We start from the raw sequence: 15,254 nt of genomic DNA on the forward strand, positions 1-15,254 counted from the left end.
GAGTGATTCAACAGAGGAATAAAGATTTGCAAGGAAAATCAATCTTGCCGCAGCATGCAAAATAGATTGTAGGGGTTTGAGTCTGTTTTTGGAAGGCCAGTAAGGAGGGAATTGCAATAGTCAATCCGGGAGATGATAAGTGCATGAATTAAGGTTTTTGCAGTGTCTTGTGTTAGATATGTGCGAATTCTGGAAATGTTTTTGAGATGTATGTAACATGATTTAGATATAGAGTCAATGTGGGGAACAAAGGATAGGTGTGAGTCAAGGATTACACCTAGGCAGCGAGCTTGTGGGGTGGGATTTATGGTCATGTTATCAACAGAGATAGAAATGTCAGGTATGCTCTTGTTGGTGGGTGGGAATATTATTAACTCTGTTTTAGAAAGATTAAGTTTGAGTTGGCGAAAGGACATCCAAGATGAAATGGCAGAAAGACAGTCAGTTACACGGGACAACACAGATGTCGAGGGCCTTGTTACATGTAGAGGCCGCTATGGCCGCCTCAATTTCTTCGACATTAATAAGGGCCTCAAGGGAATCCACAGCCTCCAACGAGAGCCTGGGGAGATATAATTGGTACAGATATTCATACAATTGGGATGCGGAAGAGTGTGCCCTGGAGGTAAACAAATTCTCATAGTAGGCTCGGAATAGTAGAGCAATTTTCTCAGTCTGAAAAATGAGTGATCCATGACCTGTCAGAAATGGAAGATATAGTTTTATTTTGCAGTTCCATCTTGGCTAAATATGCCATGTGACTTCCACTCTTATCCCCCTGTGCATACATAGCGTGTTTAGAGAAGAGAAGTTTACGTGCAGATTTATCCAAAAAATAGCCCATTCTCTCTGCGCATGCAACCGATTCAGCTGGTCAGCAGGAAGCCCTGTTGACAAATGTACATGCTCCAAGTCCCGGCAGGCCTGATCTAACCTTGATTCCTCTGAACTGAAGGGATTATAATTATTATTATTGTTATTATTATCGTAATGTACCACAGCGCCGTACAGTAGGGAAAACAGGACAAACATAAAACAAGGACATACAAGGTAGACAAAATAAATGCAGGCATGAAAACAGATGGTATGAAGGGCCCTGCTCATTAGAGAGGTTATATTCTAAATGGAAGAGGGTAAAGATGAAACAAGAGAAGCTAGTGTGACTTAGAGTGGAGATTGGGATAGTTGTGAAGGTGCATTAGTGTGACTAATGTTATCGAGGATAAGATCACCTCTAAATAAGAGATGGGTTTTCAAAGAGCATCCAAAGATTTGAAGGCTGTGAGAAAGTCTGATTGAGTGTGGTAGGGAAATCCACAAGTAGGAAGCAACACGGGAGAAGTCTTGTAGATGGGAATGAGAGGTGGTTACCAAAGAGGAGACAAGGCAAAGCTCAGAGGTAAATCTAAGAGGGAGAGAGGGAGGGAGAGTATTTTGATATGAGATTTGAGGTGTATACAGCTGTCGTGCTGTTGAGGACTTTGTAGGTAAGGGTGAGTAATTTGAATTTGATTCTGGAGGACACAGGGAGCCAGTGTAGGGATTTGCAAGGTGGTGCAGCAGATGTTGGGCAGTGAGAGAGGAAGATCAGTCTTGCAGCAGCATTTAGAAGGGATTGAAGTGTGGATATATGGGTGTCAGGAATGCCAGATAGCAGGAGGTTGCAAGATGGGAGATGATGAGAGAATGGATAAGAGTTTTGGTAGCATGTTGAGAAAGAAAGGGGCGTATTCTGCCAATGTTTTTAAGGTGTAGTCGACAGGACTGGGAGAGAGTCTGGATGTGAGGAATAAACAGAGGGGGGAGTCAAGTGTGACACCAAGGCAGCGGGCTTGGAAGACTGAGGAAATTGTGGTGCTATTGACAGTGAGGGAGATTTGAGGACAGGTGGTGACTCTGGCAGTAGGGAAGATAATAATTTCTGTTTTGAACATGTTGAGCTTTGGGTAGCGTTGAGACATCCATGTGGAGATAGCAGAAAGTCAGTTGGAGTGATGTCAGGTGAATAGAGATAGATTTGGATGTTATCAGCATAGAGGTGGTATTGGAGGCCGAATGAGCGAATTAGTGCCCCGAGAGAAGAGTTGTACAATGAAAAAGTAAAGGGCCAAGAACAGAGCCTTGTGGCATTACAAGAGATAGTGGGAGTGGAGGATGTGCCAAAGGTAGAAACACTAAAGGAGCGGTTCGATAGGTAGGAAGTGAACTAGGAAAGAACTGTGTCCCAAAGGTCAATAGATTGAAGGGTGTGTAGGAGAAGAGAGTGGTCAGAGAAGTGAGTTGAAGGTGGTAAAGAGGCGACGTGGGTTAGAACACTCGGTGGATATTAGTGATTTGAAGAATGTTTGTTTGGCAATTGAAAGGGCAGTGCTTTAAGATGAATTGGTGAATTTATAGTGGAGGAAATCAGGATAGAAATGACATTTGATCTAGTGGCGCTCTGCAGTGCGGGAGCACTTTGCAGGTAGAGGTTAGTAGGTTTTGTTGTGTACGCGTGTATTTAGGTGCAGGGCGAACGGCATGTGCTAAGTTGAGGCTGAAGAAAAGGAGGTTGAGGTCGGAGAGTGGGAAGGCTAAATTGGAGAAACTGGAGATGGACCAGTAGCGGGAGTAGACAAGGTCATGGGAGTGCCCATCAGTGTGGGTGGGAGATGAGGTCCATTGGGTGAGACCAAAGGAGAAAGTAAGTGAAAAAATTTCTCCTAGTATGAGTGTAGGTAGGTCAAAGGATAGGAATTAAGTAAGCCAGGCTGCTAAGTTGTCAAAGAATTGGAAAACTGGACCTGGGGGGCGATAACTGACAGCAACATGAAGGTGGAGAGGATAAAATAGACTGATAGTGTGGACTTCAAAGGCAGAGAATGAGAGGGAGGGTTCAGAGGGTATGACTTGGAAGGAGCAGCTTGGAGAGAGTTGAATGCCTACTCCACCACCTTGTCTGTTTCCAGGTCTGGGAGTGTGGCTGAGGGAGAGTCCCCCATTGGAGAGAGCTGCAGGGGATGTAGTGTCAGAGGAGGTGAGCTATGTTTCTGTAATGGCAAGGAGGTTAAGGGATTTAGAAATTAATAGATCATGGATGGATGTAAGTTTGTACAAACAGATCTGGCATTCTGTAGTGCACAGGAGAAGTATAATATAATACCGACATCGGAGAAACCTCCAAAATAAATCCTATTGTTACAATGCCTAACATAAGAAAATAATGACTTACAATAAAAATTACACTTTACATACACAGCCGATAGCGGAGCTCCTTACCCTCCATCCCGAGTGCTGTAAATTCCGGCACTTCAAACTCACGTCATTGCTCATAGCCTCAGTGATATGTTTATATATAAAGCGCCAATGGCAGGATCCCATCACTTGAATATTTAATTGACAAGTTAGGGTTCTGGCATTGGCGCTTTAAATGCAAACATATCACTGCAGCTATCAGCAGTGAGGTGAATTTGAAGTGTCGGAATTTAAAGCACTCGGGATGTAGCGTAGGGAGGTCCGTTGTCGGTTATGTAAAGTGTAATTTTTCTTGTAAGTCATTATTTTATTTTCTTAGGCATTCTAACAATCACATTTTTTTTTGGAGGATTAGTTGTTGTCGGTGTATATGACTACCACCGATGTATAAGGCCTACAATATCACGGCTGGATCCAGACACTGGGTCTATGTTATTCAGCTCGTTGTGATGCTAAAACAACGTTACCAGACCTCAGGCTTAAAAAATGTTATATCTGTGGTTATTACCAGTGAAGTGAAGAAGATGGAATGTGAGTGAGAGAGTGTGGGGGGTTACACTGGCAACACCTGGAGCCCCAATATCTGGCATGTCCATGGGAAATCAGTCTATCTTCAGCCCAGCCGTTATTTAGATGGTTAGTGTCATGAAGGGGAAGGGGTTCAGTTATAAAGTAGGCAGTCCCGCCCAGCCCCTGCGCCCGGTGCTGCAATAGATGGTATACAATAGATGGCTGATGGTATACAGTGGCCATCAGGGACCCAAGCAGCCGCCCAGCCACAGGTCAATCCCAGTGAGGTAGAGGCATGCACACAGAGCAGGGTCCCGACTAGTACAATGAAGTGGAGGTCTAGATTCCGGGGGTCTGAAGGTGGTAAGCTGAGAGTCAGGACAAGGGTCAGCACCACAGGAGGGAACAGTTCACTCACCCAGTCATTTTGCTTCTGTCTTTCTCTAGCCTTTTATGGATGACACAGTCAAGATGGCAGCTTCACGTCAGGCTTCACGATGGAATCAGCCCGCGGCAATCCATGCACAGCAGGCACCAAAAACAGCACAACCCAACAATCCTCGGTCCCAGGAGCGAGGGGGGAAATCCACCGCTGAGCAACTTGACCGTTCAACAGGAGAAGAGCAACAGGTACGAGTTTGAGCAGAAGTTTCCCCACCTCCGGCCCCATGCACCACAGATGGCAGGAACACTCCAGGGAGACACAGGGAGTCCAACTGGCTGATGGGTGTCAATTCTGAGCAGGTGAGTGCAGAGAGGAAGGATATTTACCAGGATATTTGTGGGAGAGTAAACGCTAAGCATCCTACTCCATGCCCATTAAAGCCACACACCCCACATATGATCATTAATGGTCTGTTTGTAAATTATGGTAATCCACTACTTTACATAAAGATCTCAGTACCATAGATTCAGCCCGAATGATAGGTAAAGGGATGTAAAAGGAAGAAATGAAAAAAAGCATACTGCAATATTGTTATTTTTATTAAAAGTGTCTTTATACCAGACATATAATGAAATTGCCGTGAAACTCCACTACAAAGAATGTCTTCAAGTGAGAAATAAACTCCAACTGACCACACCAATATCATACTAAATTACCCGTACCACAGCGCATATCCCCTCTTTCAGAGGATTTTCTTCATATGCAACTTTTTGTGGTGTCTTCTACATCACTCATTGTAAACCAGAAGAAAATAGCAACATAGTGTAGTGTAAAATCTTAACATTTATTAAACCAAACAAAAACAATATTGCACGTACATCAAGGCACATGGAGACAAGCACTTAGCTATTAGACAGTACTTTTGATATCTTGTAGAGCAGTATGAAAAATGCTTGTCACCACAAAGTTCTCACCATTTAATCATACTTGCCACTTTTAAAACAGAGTGTATGAGAGGGTGTGATCACCATGGGCTTGCCCCCTGCAATGAAATGCCAAAATTCACGGCATTACATAGTGGAGGGGAGGGGGGGGGAACTTGGTAATGCAATTTTGTATCATTAAGCTCTACCTCCACCAACGACCTCGGAGGATGCCTACTCTTCTGGGAGTTTTTGGGACCCTAGCGGAAATTTCAGGAGCATGGGCAAGTATGTGTTCAATTAGAATAGGAGGATTTGATATCCCCCTGACTTTCTCAGAGGATATCAAAGAGCTTTAAATATAGACTATGCTAGAATTAAAAAAAAACTATTGCACATTTGTCCGTGTCATCACGAACGCAAAGCGCATGTATCCGCCTTAATACATTAGCCTGCCTAATTTACATTTATTTCTACCTAATTTTTTTAAAAATCAAGCACCAAACACTCTATCTAAGCTATAACATAAAAAAATAGAGGATAAAGTGGTCATAATGCAGGAGTATCGGCTCTATTGCAATTAATGAACATTTATTCATAGACCTTAGACATCTGTAACTTATATATCTGTAACTTCAGATACAAGAAATATAAATACTACATATCAATGGGGGGAAATATTAATTGCTAATTAATTAAACTAATTAAAGAGGTACATAGAATCAATAAAGAAATATAACCTGACATAATCTATTAATGTACCTAATTAAATACATATTATAAAAAAGGATCAATTTGATAGTTTTCATTTAAACCATTAAGAGACATAATATTATGGGCAGCATGGTGGCTTAGTGGTTAGCACTTCTGCCTCACTTCACTGGAGTCATGAGTTTGATCCTCATGGCCTGTGTTAAGTTTGATGTGTACATTAGAAGGACTAGGGTACAGCAAATTGTAGGAAATTAATTAAACTCAAATATTTTTCTTGCAAAAACTAAAATGGTGTATTATTTATTAATAGGTGGCTAATGTCTCTGTATATATTTACTTGTGGAATTTGTATGTTCTCTCTGTGTTTGCGTGGATTTTTTCCGGATGCTCCACTTTCCTCCCACACTCCAAAAACATACTAGTAAGTTAATTGACTGCTATCAAATTGACCTTAGTCTCCCTCGGTGTGTGTTAATGTTAGGGGATTTAGAATGTAAGCTCCAATGGGCCAGGGATTGATGTGAGTTCTCAGTATAGAGCTGTGTAATTAGTGGCGCTATATAAATAGCTGATGATGAAGATAATATTTAATTAAAATATCCAAAACATTTATTTTTGACAAAGTTTCCTTTGCAGATCTCCCCGTCTTTCTCCAAGACATAGGTGTGCAAAGCTTTGAAAAAAAGATGCTTGGGATCTAAATTATGCTAATTAAAAAGTGCTTAGCTAAAGAATGACTATCGACTATTTTTTAATGCTCCTGTATGCGTAACTTCAGAGCACGCTTGGTTTGAAATATGTATTTAAGAACACATTTGCATTCTAAGAGACATACCACAGAACAAGTAGTGCAGTTAATGAAGTCCTTAATGTCAAAACTTTCTGTGTTCTTAAAATTCTAAAATATGTTAGAATTCCCATTTATGAATCTGCAATCTTTACAATGATCACACTTGTGGAACCCTCTACATTTATTGCCTCATAGTACTTCAAAATAATTATTCTCGTAAAGACTGCAAAGGGCCAGAATGTCTTTTAGGTTTTTTGCCTTCCTAAAAATAATGTGGGTTGTTTAGGAAGGATCTTATTCATTATAGGATTCATCTACAGAATATTCCAGTTTCTTTTAAAGGTCTTTTTTAAAGGTTCTTTCTGCGCTGTTAAACTTTGTAACACTTTTGTGGAACTTACAATCAAAGTGTCACTTACATTGAGCTGTATTAAATATACATATATCTTCCAGATGAGTGTACCAGTTTTTGAATACGTAATTTCTCTTGTTTTTGTTTTTTTATGGCTGATTGTAAACTCAGAAGTATCATATCTGCAGCACGATATGAAACATAATAGCGGATGTGTTTTTCACTATCAAATCAAATGTTAACAAACTTTACTTGTGCTTGCGACCTGTGTGTATGCATATGTAGGTGTACATATGCCAGATGTAAACCAGATATAAACCTGGTGTATATACTGCAGGTTTACAGCTGGAGGCATCTTGTGATACATATGGATCAGCATATGGGGCGTAAATATGCCATTTTATCTGGCGACTCTTTTGAGTGTAAATTATGCCTATTTGGTGATCATCTCAGCATCAGGCCCCAAAACTCAGCGATTGTAAGAAATGACATAGAGCTCACTGTTTATAAACATATTATTGACAGCAGTTTATACCTATAATAGCAATTCTATGTCTATTCCATAGTTTTGCACTACTGTTTTGGTCACGTGAGAATCCTTGTTCATGTAATCAGTGTAGTAACTTGGAGGTGGTGTATACCACGGATATTGCTGTTATTGTTGTTATGAATGTATAATGTGTAGTTACAATACAGCAAAACTGAGATATGAAGCATTGGTAAGATTTTAAACCACTATTGCCATAAGCAAGAAAGAAAAATAATGCAGCAAAAAAAAAAAAAAAAAGAGTCTGGTCAGAAAAATACTAGATAGACTCAAATGAATGAGAATAGTAATATTTGCATTATTATATAGTCAATAGTGCATAACACGTGGAACAAGCACCTTATAAATCTGTAAGCTGAGAGCAGAGCTAAACATTGACAAATATCTGAGTTCTGTATCAGTGCTTCACTTGTCTAGTTTATCTGGTGCATGGACATTTCCTGTATTATATGTCTACAGATATAAGGTACGGCATGCTATTCTTATGATACAGAATATACAATGTTCTTTATAATTCTATTTTTTTTTTAGAATATTTGACTTTCTTCCTTTTTTTGTTCTATAGTTTTTTTTTCATATTTTACTCTTATAGCATATTTCATTTTAAACTAATGCATCTTGACTTTTTGAAGAGTTAAGGGTCCTTTATATAACTTTTTTGGCTATTATGGTATCACTTTGCTGTAAATAAATATTCTCTTGAAAAAGTTTGTGCTCACTTTTAAACTTTACTATGTATTTTTGTATTATTTAAATTGTATACATTGATTTTCTGAGCAACAGTACACTAAAACACAATGACACATTTCAAAATAACTTTTTTTCTTGTGCAAAAATAGAAATTGTATTTTTTTTATTTGCGGTTATTCACATTTTTAATTCTATTATGCAGAGAATTTAGGAATTTAATAAACAATATGTTTGCTTATTGTATGTTTTCAGTGCAAAAAAGGAAAGATAAAGTATTGGCTATGAACTATATTAATAAGAGAAAAGAAAGAGATTCTTTTAGAGGGCTTCCCACATGACTGCAGCTCCAAGCTCTCTCAAACCAACTATACACACGTTGAGAAACATAAGCTAACAAAAAAATATATATTGGAGAGTAAGAGTGCTATCTGTTTCACATAAACCAGTGTTTCAAAATTAGAAATAGGTAAATAAAATTATACTTATATTCAATCTCTTGATAAGATGTTCTTCAATAAATTTTCCACTGGTGAAATCCAAACATGAAAAGCAAAAATTTTATTGGAAATAATAGTGTGATATAAATACGACAGTCACTATAGATATGGATCCTGTTCACTGAACCTGTACCTGCCTTGATAAAGACCCTTTATGTTCAGGCTCGAAACGTATCAGAAGATACTGGTTATTTGAAACAGGAGCAACTACCATGATTGTTTGAAAATTGCCAGCTGCCATTTATCCTGGCATCTGTTTAATATCTGTGATATGCTCGCTATTTACAGCTTTCTGATAGGAATACCGGCACATTTTTATGGAGTTGGCTCTTATTTCTTCTAGTGTTTAATACAATTTGTATGTTTTTATTTCAAAACACATTGCACTAGAATCTGTTTTATTTTCATTTCACGTGAACATGTTTGATATGAGACAACCTTTTCTATGATTCCGTCTGAACCTCTCTACATACATTATTGACTAACTATTGAGATCTGACATATGTGAAAAGCTTAAGAATATATTTAGTAAGTGCATTACCTTGAGGGGATCTACATTATGGAATGCGGCTCACAGATTCACATTTGAAGAGGGCAGCATGGCGGCTTAGTGGTTAGAATTTCTGCATCACAGCAGTGGGACCATGAGTTCGATTCCCAACCATGGCCTTATCTTGCATGCTCTCCCCGTGTTTCCTCTGGAGGTGCCGGTTTCCTCCCACTCTCCAAAAACATACTAGTAGGTTTATTGGCTGCTATTAAATTGACTGTAGTCTCTCTCAGTGTGTGTATGTTATAGTATAATAATTTTATGTTTGGATTTCACCATTGAAAAATGTATTAAGGAACATCTTATCAAGAGATTGAATATAAGTATAATTTAATTTACCTATTTCTAATTTTAAAACAGATAGCACTCTTACTCTCCAATATATATGTTTTTTGTTAGTTTATGAACTATATTAGCTAAATGTACATTCTACTGTTGAGTTTTCGATTTTTGGGGGCAAATGTACAAGCTGAGAGTTTTCTGGCGGGTTTGAAAAGTGGAGATGTTGCCTATAGCAACCAGTCAGATTCTAGCTATCATTTAGTACAATGTACTAATTAAATGATAGCTAGAATCTGATTGTTTTTTCCCGCCGGAAAACTTTCCGCTTTATACATTTACCCCTGTGACGTATTCCCTTATTTATTTTAGGGGCGTGAACACGTCAGTTTATTGATTTATGTATTCAATTATTCTTTTTCTAAAACTCTATACATATTATATTCATCTTTATCGTGGTCATGTTGATGACTATCTTTTATCTTAAGATACATGTAATTGAAAATACACATGTAAGGCAGTATTTTGTGGCTGTAAGTTTATGCCTACGTTAGAAGGACTAGGGTACAGCAAAGTGTAGGAAATTAATTAAACTCACATATTTTTCTTGTAAAAATCTAAAATAATGGATTATTTATTAGTAGGTGGCTAATGTGTCTGTATATATTTATTTATAGGGACATACTACACATATAAGAATTAGCTTATTTTGAGTAATAGATGGTCATATGTGTTATGGGATGCCACACCCTTATTTAAGGTTATACATTGAATCATACAAGATGTAGTTATAAGGAATGCATTGTATATCATTGTTATTTGCATTAAAAGAGAACGCTAAAGATATATTTAAAACTATTTTTCAATTAATAGGATGATCTGTAAACATTTTTATTTTTTTCTGCTCAATTATAGTTGAAAAGATTCTTTCAGAGACAATTTAGATACAGCATTTAATAACATGTAGTCCAAGGCCAAGGGCGGTGACTTACCCTGCCTTTTTAATAACTACATCCTCTTTCCTTATTGCTACATCTGCATTCCACATAACTGCATTTTATATGAATGTATAAATCTTATAAACAGGTGTGCCTGACTCACCACATAACACATATGAACTGTTCTCCTAACAGATAAGTAGAACCTCACTTTAGTACCATGTGCGGATGGAAAATTGTAAGGTCCGCTATTAAACTGTGACATGTAACCTTTTCTTCACTTACTTAATTATACCTAGGGACCCATCATCAGCTCCTACAAGATCAATACATACATAATATCAAATAATCTCTGCTTCTGTGAAATTCCGATAACCTGTTGGGTCACCCATTCTCTGCCCTGTTCAAAAGCGGAGACCCACAGAGGAGCAGGAGATGAAGATTGATAGAAAGAAGGCACACTAGGCCTAATGAAACATATCTTAAAGTCACATAATAAAAATAATGCAATGTATTGAATATATTTAAATATTATATATCCAAGCCTTATTTTAACTAAAAAGGTTCCAAAAAATAGCATAACATAATAATTATATGGTTAAAAATGTGCAGTAGTAGGACAGAATCTCATCAACGAGTCTCCCTATAGTAGCAATTCTTAAGTGTATGTCACTCACCGGACCGTAAGTGCCTCTTCCCGGACATTTAGGAACCGTGGCCGTCCTCCATCCTGAGGGTCTGCGCATGCGCAGCCCTTTCCTACCCTTCAGTGTATATCCCTTTAACTTAATTGGCAGATCAGGCAACACTCCCTATATTAAGCACCTGTGGTCAACACCACGTTGCCTGATCTTGGAGTCTCATTCCCCATGAGTCTCTGAAGGTGTTTCCTCGTTTATTCAGCGCTGCTGATTCCTGTGGTTTCCAAACCACTTCTACCGCTGTGGTTTCCAAACCACTTCTACTACTGTGGTTCCCATACCACTTCTACCATCAATTGTATCATTGTGACTGTTTGCTGATTCCTATCCGCTGCCTCCGTGCACTACAGTCTTCTAAGCCACTTCAACTCTATCTCATATCATTGTGACTGTTTGCTGATTCCTATCCGCTGCCTCCGTGCACTTCAGCCACTCTCCACATCTACTCACCTGTTCATCATCAAGACTGTGAGCTGATTCCTATCCGCTGCCTCCGTGCACTACAGCCTCCAGCTTGCAACTCGTCTGTGTTCCAACATCGTGACTGTTAGCTGATTTCTATCCGCTGCCTCTGTGCACTACAGTCTCCAGCGTACAACTCGTCTGTGTTTCAACATCGTGACTGTTAGCTGATTCCTATTCCGCTGCCTCCGTGCACTACAGACTCCAGCTTGCAACTCGGCTGTGTTTCATCATTGTGACTGTTAGCTGATTCCTATCCGCTGCCCCTGTGCACTGCAGCCTTCATCTCATCTCTCCCGTGTTTCCTCGAGACTGCTGCTATTATTGCCATCCACTACTCTCCGTGATCAACAGCTCCTTGTCTACTCTGCTCACCCGTGTTCCATCGCTATTTGCACCTGCTGGTTGCTACTGGTTACCTCCGGGGATCCGCAGAGCCCTGCTGCTGCTGCCAGCGTTAATCGTCCATCTACTGCTGATCCGCTCTCCACGCCTTCCTGTGTTCCGCTGGTCTCTACCCGCCTGTCAGCATTGGATTCGTGTCTCATCCGCTATCCTGCTGCTAGATCATCACCATTCTCCTGGGTCCTCCAAGAGTCCAGTTTCTCGTTCTACCGATTCCTGTGGATTCGTGTCCCTGTTGGTTTACTTACCTGTGCGCTGCACCTACTAGACCTCTGTTTCATCTATCCAGGGACTTCTCATCCTGCCGGCCTCCTGCCGCTCAGGTATCGCTGCACTCCTGTCTGACTGCCTGCTTCTGAACCACGGTATGCATACTTCTCATTGACTGTGCTGGTGTATTGCATACCTTGCTGGACTGAGTTTGTTCTCCTCTGGAGATTACTATCCGCTGAGACTATTACCATCATTGACTGTACTATCTTGTGCCGGAGTACTTCAAGAGACTTTCCATATTTGCAGTGCTGTTCAGTCATTCATATATATATATCTATATTGTGCATATTACTGTGGATCGTGTTAAGGTGCCGTGTTTACCCTGTGTTGCAGTCTCTCCCCGTGCACCTCCTCACATATATATTCAGTGGTACAACTTGCTAGTAGCAGACCACTGATCCCTGTTTCCAGTATCACCTGTTCCAGTATCCTCTCACATAGCAGTGGTACAACTTGCTATCGCAGACCACTGACTCCCCGGATACCTCCACTTGGATTCCATTCCTTCACCCAGACAGCGGTACAACTTGCTATCCGCAGACCGCTGACTCTCATCACTTCCTCGTTTCTGTTGGACATTCCTCCTCACTATAGCAGTGGTACAACTTGCTATCGCAGACCACTGACTACCTTCACGTGTCCTTGTCCATACAGTTCCTCGTGTACTATTACCTCCATATTACCAGTGTTGCTAGTCATAGACTTTCCTGAGCATCTCATCTTCTGCTATTTCCTGTTCCGTGATCACCCTGCTACCAGAGTACCCTATTACCACCTACATTGCTCTGGTAAGCCTACCACCTGGTGATCCCTGGGTAAAGACTCCTAGTGCCCGTGACAGTAAGATCAGGCCATGACAGACCCAGATACGGAACCTACAGCCAAAGAGATGCTGCGGCATCTGGTTACCCGTATTGAGCAACAGGAAGTTCGCCAACGGCATTTACTGCGGTGTTACCAGGCGTTAGCCTCCCAAAGACCGTCTGTGCAAGATGCCACAACTACTGTTGATGCTCCTGTGCCTTCCTCCGTTTCCCCAGTGCCATCCCAGGTGTTTACGGCTTCCACGCTTCACCTGCCTACTCCGTCAAAATACGATGGAGACCCCAAAACTTGTAGGGGTTTTCTTACTCAATGCTCAGTTCATTTTGAGCTCCAACCTCAAAATTTTTCTACCCATCGTTCCAGAGTGGCCTATCTTATTTCATTGTTTTCTGGACAAGCTCTCGCATGGGCTTCCCCTCTGTGGGAAAGAAACGATCCATTGTTACAGGATAGTGCCGAATTTATTTCCACGTTCCGAAGTGTATTCGATGAACCAGGGCGTGTTATTTCCGCTGCATCCAGCATTCTCCGTCTTCGCCAAGGATCTCGCACTGTGGCTCAGTACGTCATTAGATTTCGGATATTAGCCTCTGAACTTCAGTGGAATGCTGAGGCACTGATCGCCGCCTTCTGGCAGGGGCTTTCCGATAAAATTAAAAACGCACTGACTTCACAAGAACTACCCTCCTCTTTAGAAGATTTGATCTCTCTTTGCCATCGTGTAGACCTGAGGTTTCGTGAAAGAGAACCTGAGAAAACAACTTCGGTTAAAACACCTCTTCTCTCAAATCCTCAATTTCACCCAGCTTCATCTCCGGTGATACCCATGGAGATAGGTCGCTCCAAATTAACTTTAGAGGAGAGGGACCGAAGAATAAAGAATAGACTTTGTATCTATTGTGCCGATTCCACGCATATGCTCAATTCTTGTCCCAGGAAATGCCGGGCTCTAACCAATACTGGGGAGATAAGGTTAGGGTTCCTGGAGTCCTCTCCATCTTCTACGAAATTAAAAGCCTGTGCTTTTGAGGTTACGATTTCCTTTGCTACCAAATCCTTTGAGGCTCAAGCACTGATTGATTCCGGAGCAGCAGGAAATTTCATTTCCAAATCATTAGTGAATCAATGGTCCCTACCAGTGATTACCTTGAAAACACCGATTACTGTGACTGCTATGGATGGATCACGTCTCATCAATGGTCTCATCACCCAGAGTACGTCTCCAGTAACGCTTCAGATTGGTGGGCTACACCATGAAGAGATTTCGTTTTTAATTCTTCCTGTTACGACAAGTCCGATTGTCTTAGGCCTTCCATGGCTTCAATGTCATTCTCCCCAGATTGACTGGCGCACTTCTCAAGTTACATCGTGGGGAGCTGAATGTCATCATCGTTGTCTCTCTCAAGTGGTTTCATTCAAAAGACAGCATTCGTCTATTCCACCAGGTCCTCCTCCACAGGATCCTTTATCTACGGATCTGTGCGATAAGGTTCAGTCTGAACGCCTTCCTCCTCATCGGGCGTTCGTGACGTCATCGGACGTTGAAGATGGATCTCAGGAGTCATCTTCAAAAAGTCAAGGGCTGGTGGTTCACGGTCACCATCCGTCTTTTCCGGAATTTCCTGCCCTCCCGCCCACCCAAGTTCCTGCTGTGGTGACTGTTTGTCAGACCTTCAAAAATATCTGGTCTCAGGTCAAAACCTGTTTAAAGAAGACATCTAACAAATATAAGTCTTTTGCAGATAAGAAGAGGCGGGCTATTCCACCACTAAAAATTGGAGATCGTGTCTGGTTATCTACCAAAAATATTCGTTTGAAGGTCCCATCTATGAAATTCGCCCCTCGTTTTATTGGTCCATATAGGATCATTCAAGTAATCAATCCACTCCGCAGCCAGTTCAAGTTCATCAGGAGGAGGATTTCGAAATTACTGAGGTATTGGATGCAAAAATTTCGCGAGGAGTCCTCCGTTTCCTCGTTCATTGGAAGGGCTTTGGTCCTGAGGAGCGCTCTTGGATCAAAGCTGAAGATCTTAATGCTCCTGCCCTTTTGAAGAAGTTTTATTCCAAAAATCCGGACAAGCCCGGTTCCAGGCGTTCTGTGCCCACCTTTAAAAGGGGGGGTACTGTCACTCACCGGACCGTGAGTGCCTCTTCCCGGACATTTAGGAACCGTGGCC

At 40.9% G+C, this 15,254-nt stretch overlaps 1 protein-coding gene across 1 annotated transcript in view; it reads left to right on the top strand.

The window, feature by feature from the left end:
• Positions 1-7,846: 7,846 nt before the first annotated feature.
• Positions 7,847-15,254, top strand: part of LOC142143594 (alpha-1,4-N-acetylglucosaminyltransferase-like) — a 50,014-nt gene continuing 42,606 nt past the window's right edge. Inside the window, exon 1 of the mRNA XM_075201560.1 lies at positions 7,847-7,921. The gene's annotated coding sequence lies outside the window, so the exon portion shown is untranslated. The remainder of the gene's footprint in view (positions 7,922-15,254) is intronic.

The sequence above is a fragment of the Mixophyes fleayi genome, chromosome 3 (assembly GCF_038048845.1).
Source record: "Mixophyes fleayi isolate aMixFle1 chromosome 3, aMixFle1.hap1, whole genome shotgun sequence".
In the NCBI taxonomy this organism is placed as follows: Eukaryota; Metazoa; Chordata; class Amphibia; order Anura; family Limnodynastidae; genus Mixophyes; species Mixophyes fleayi.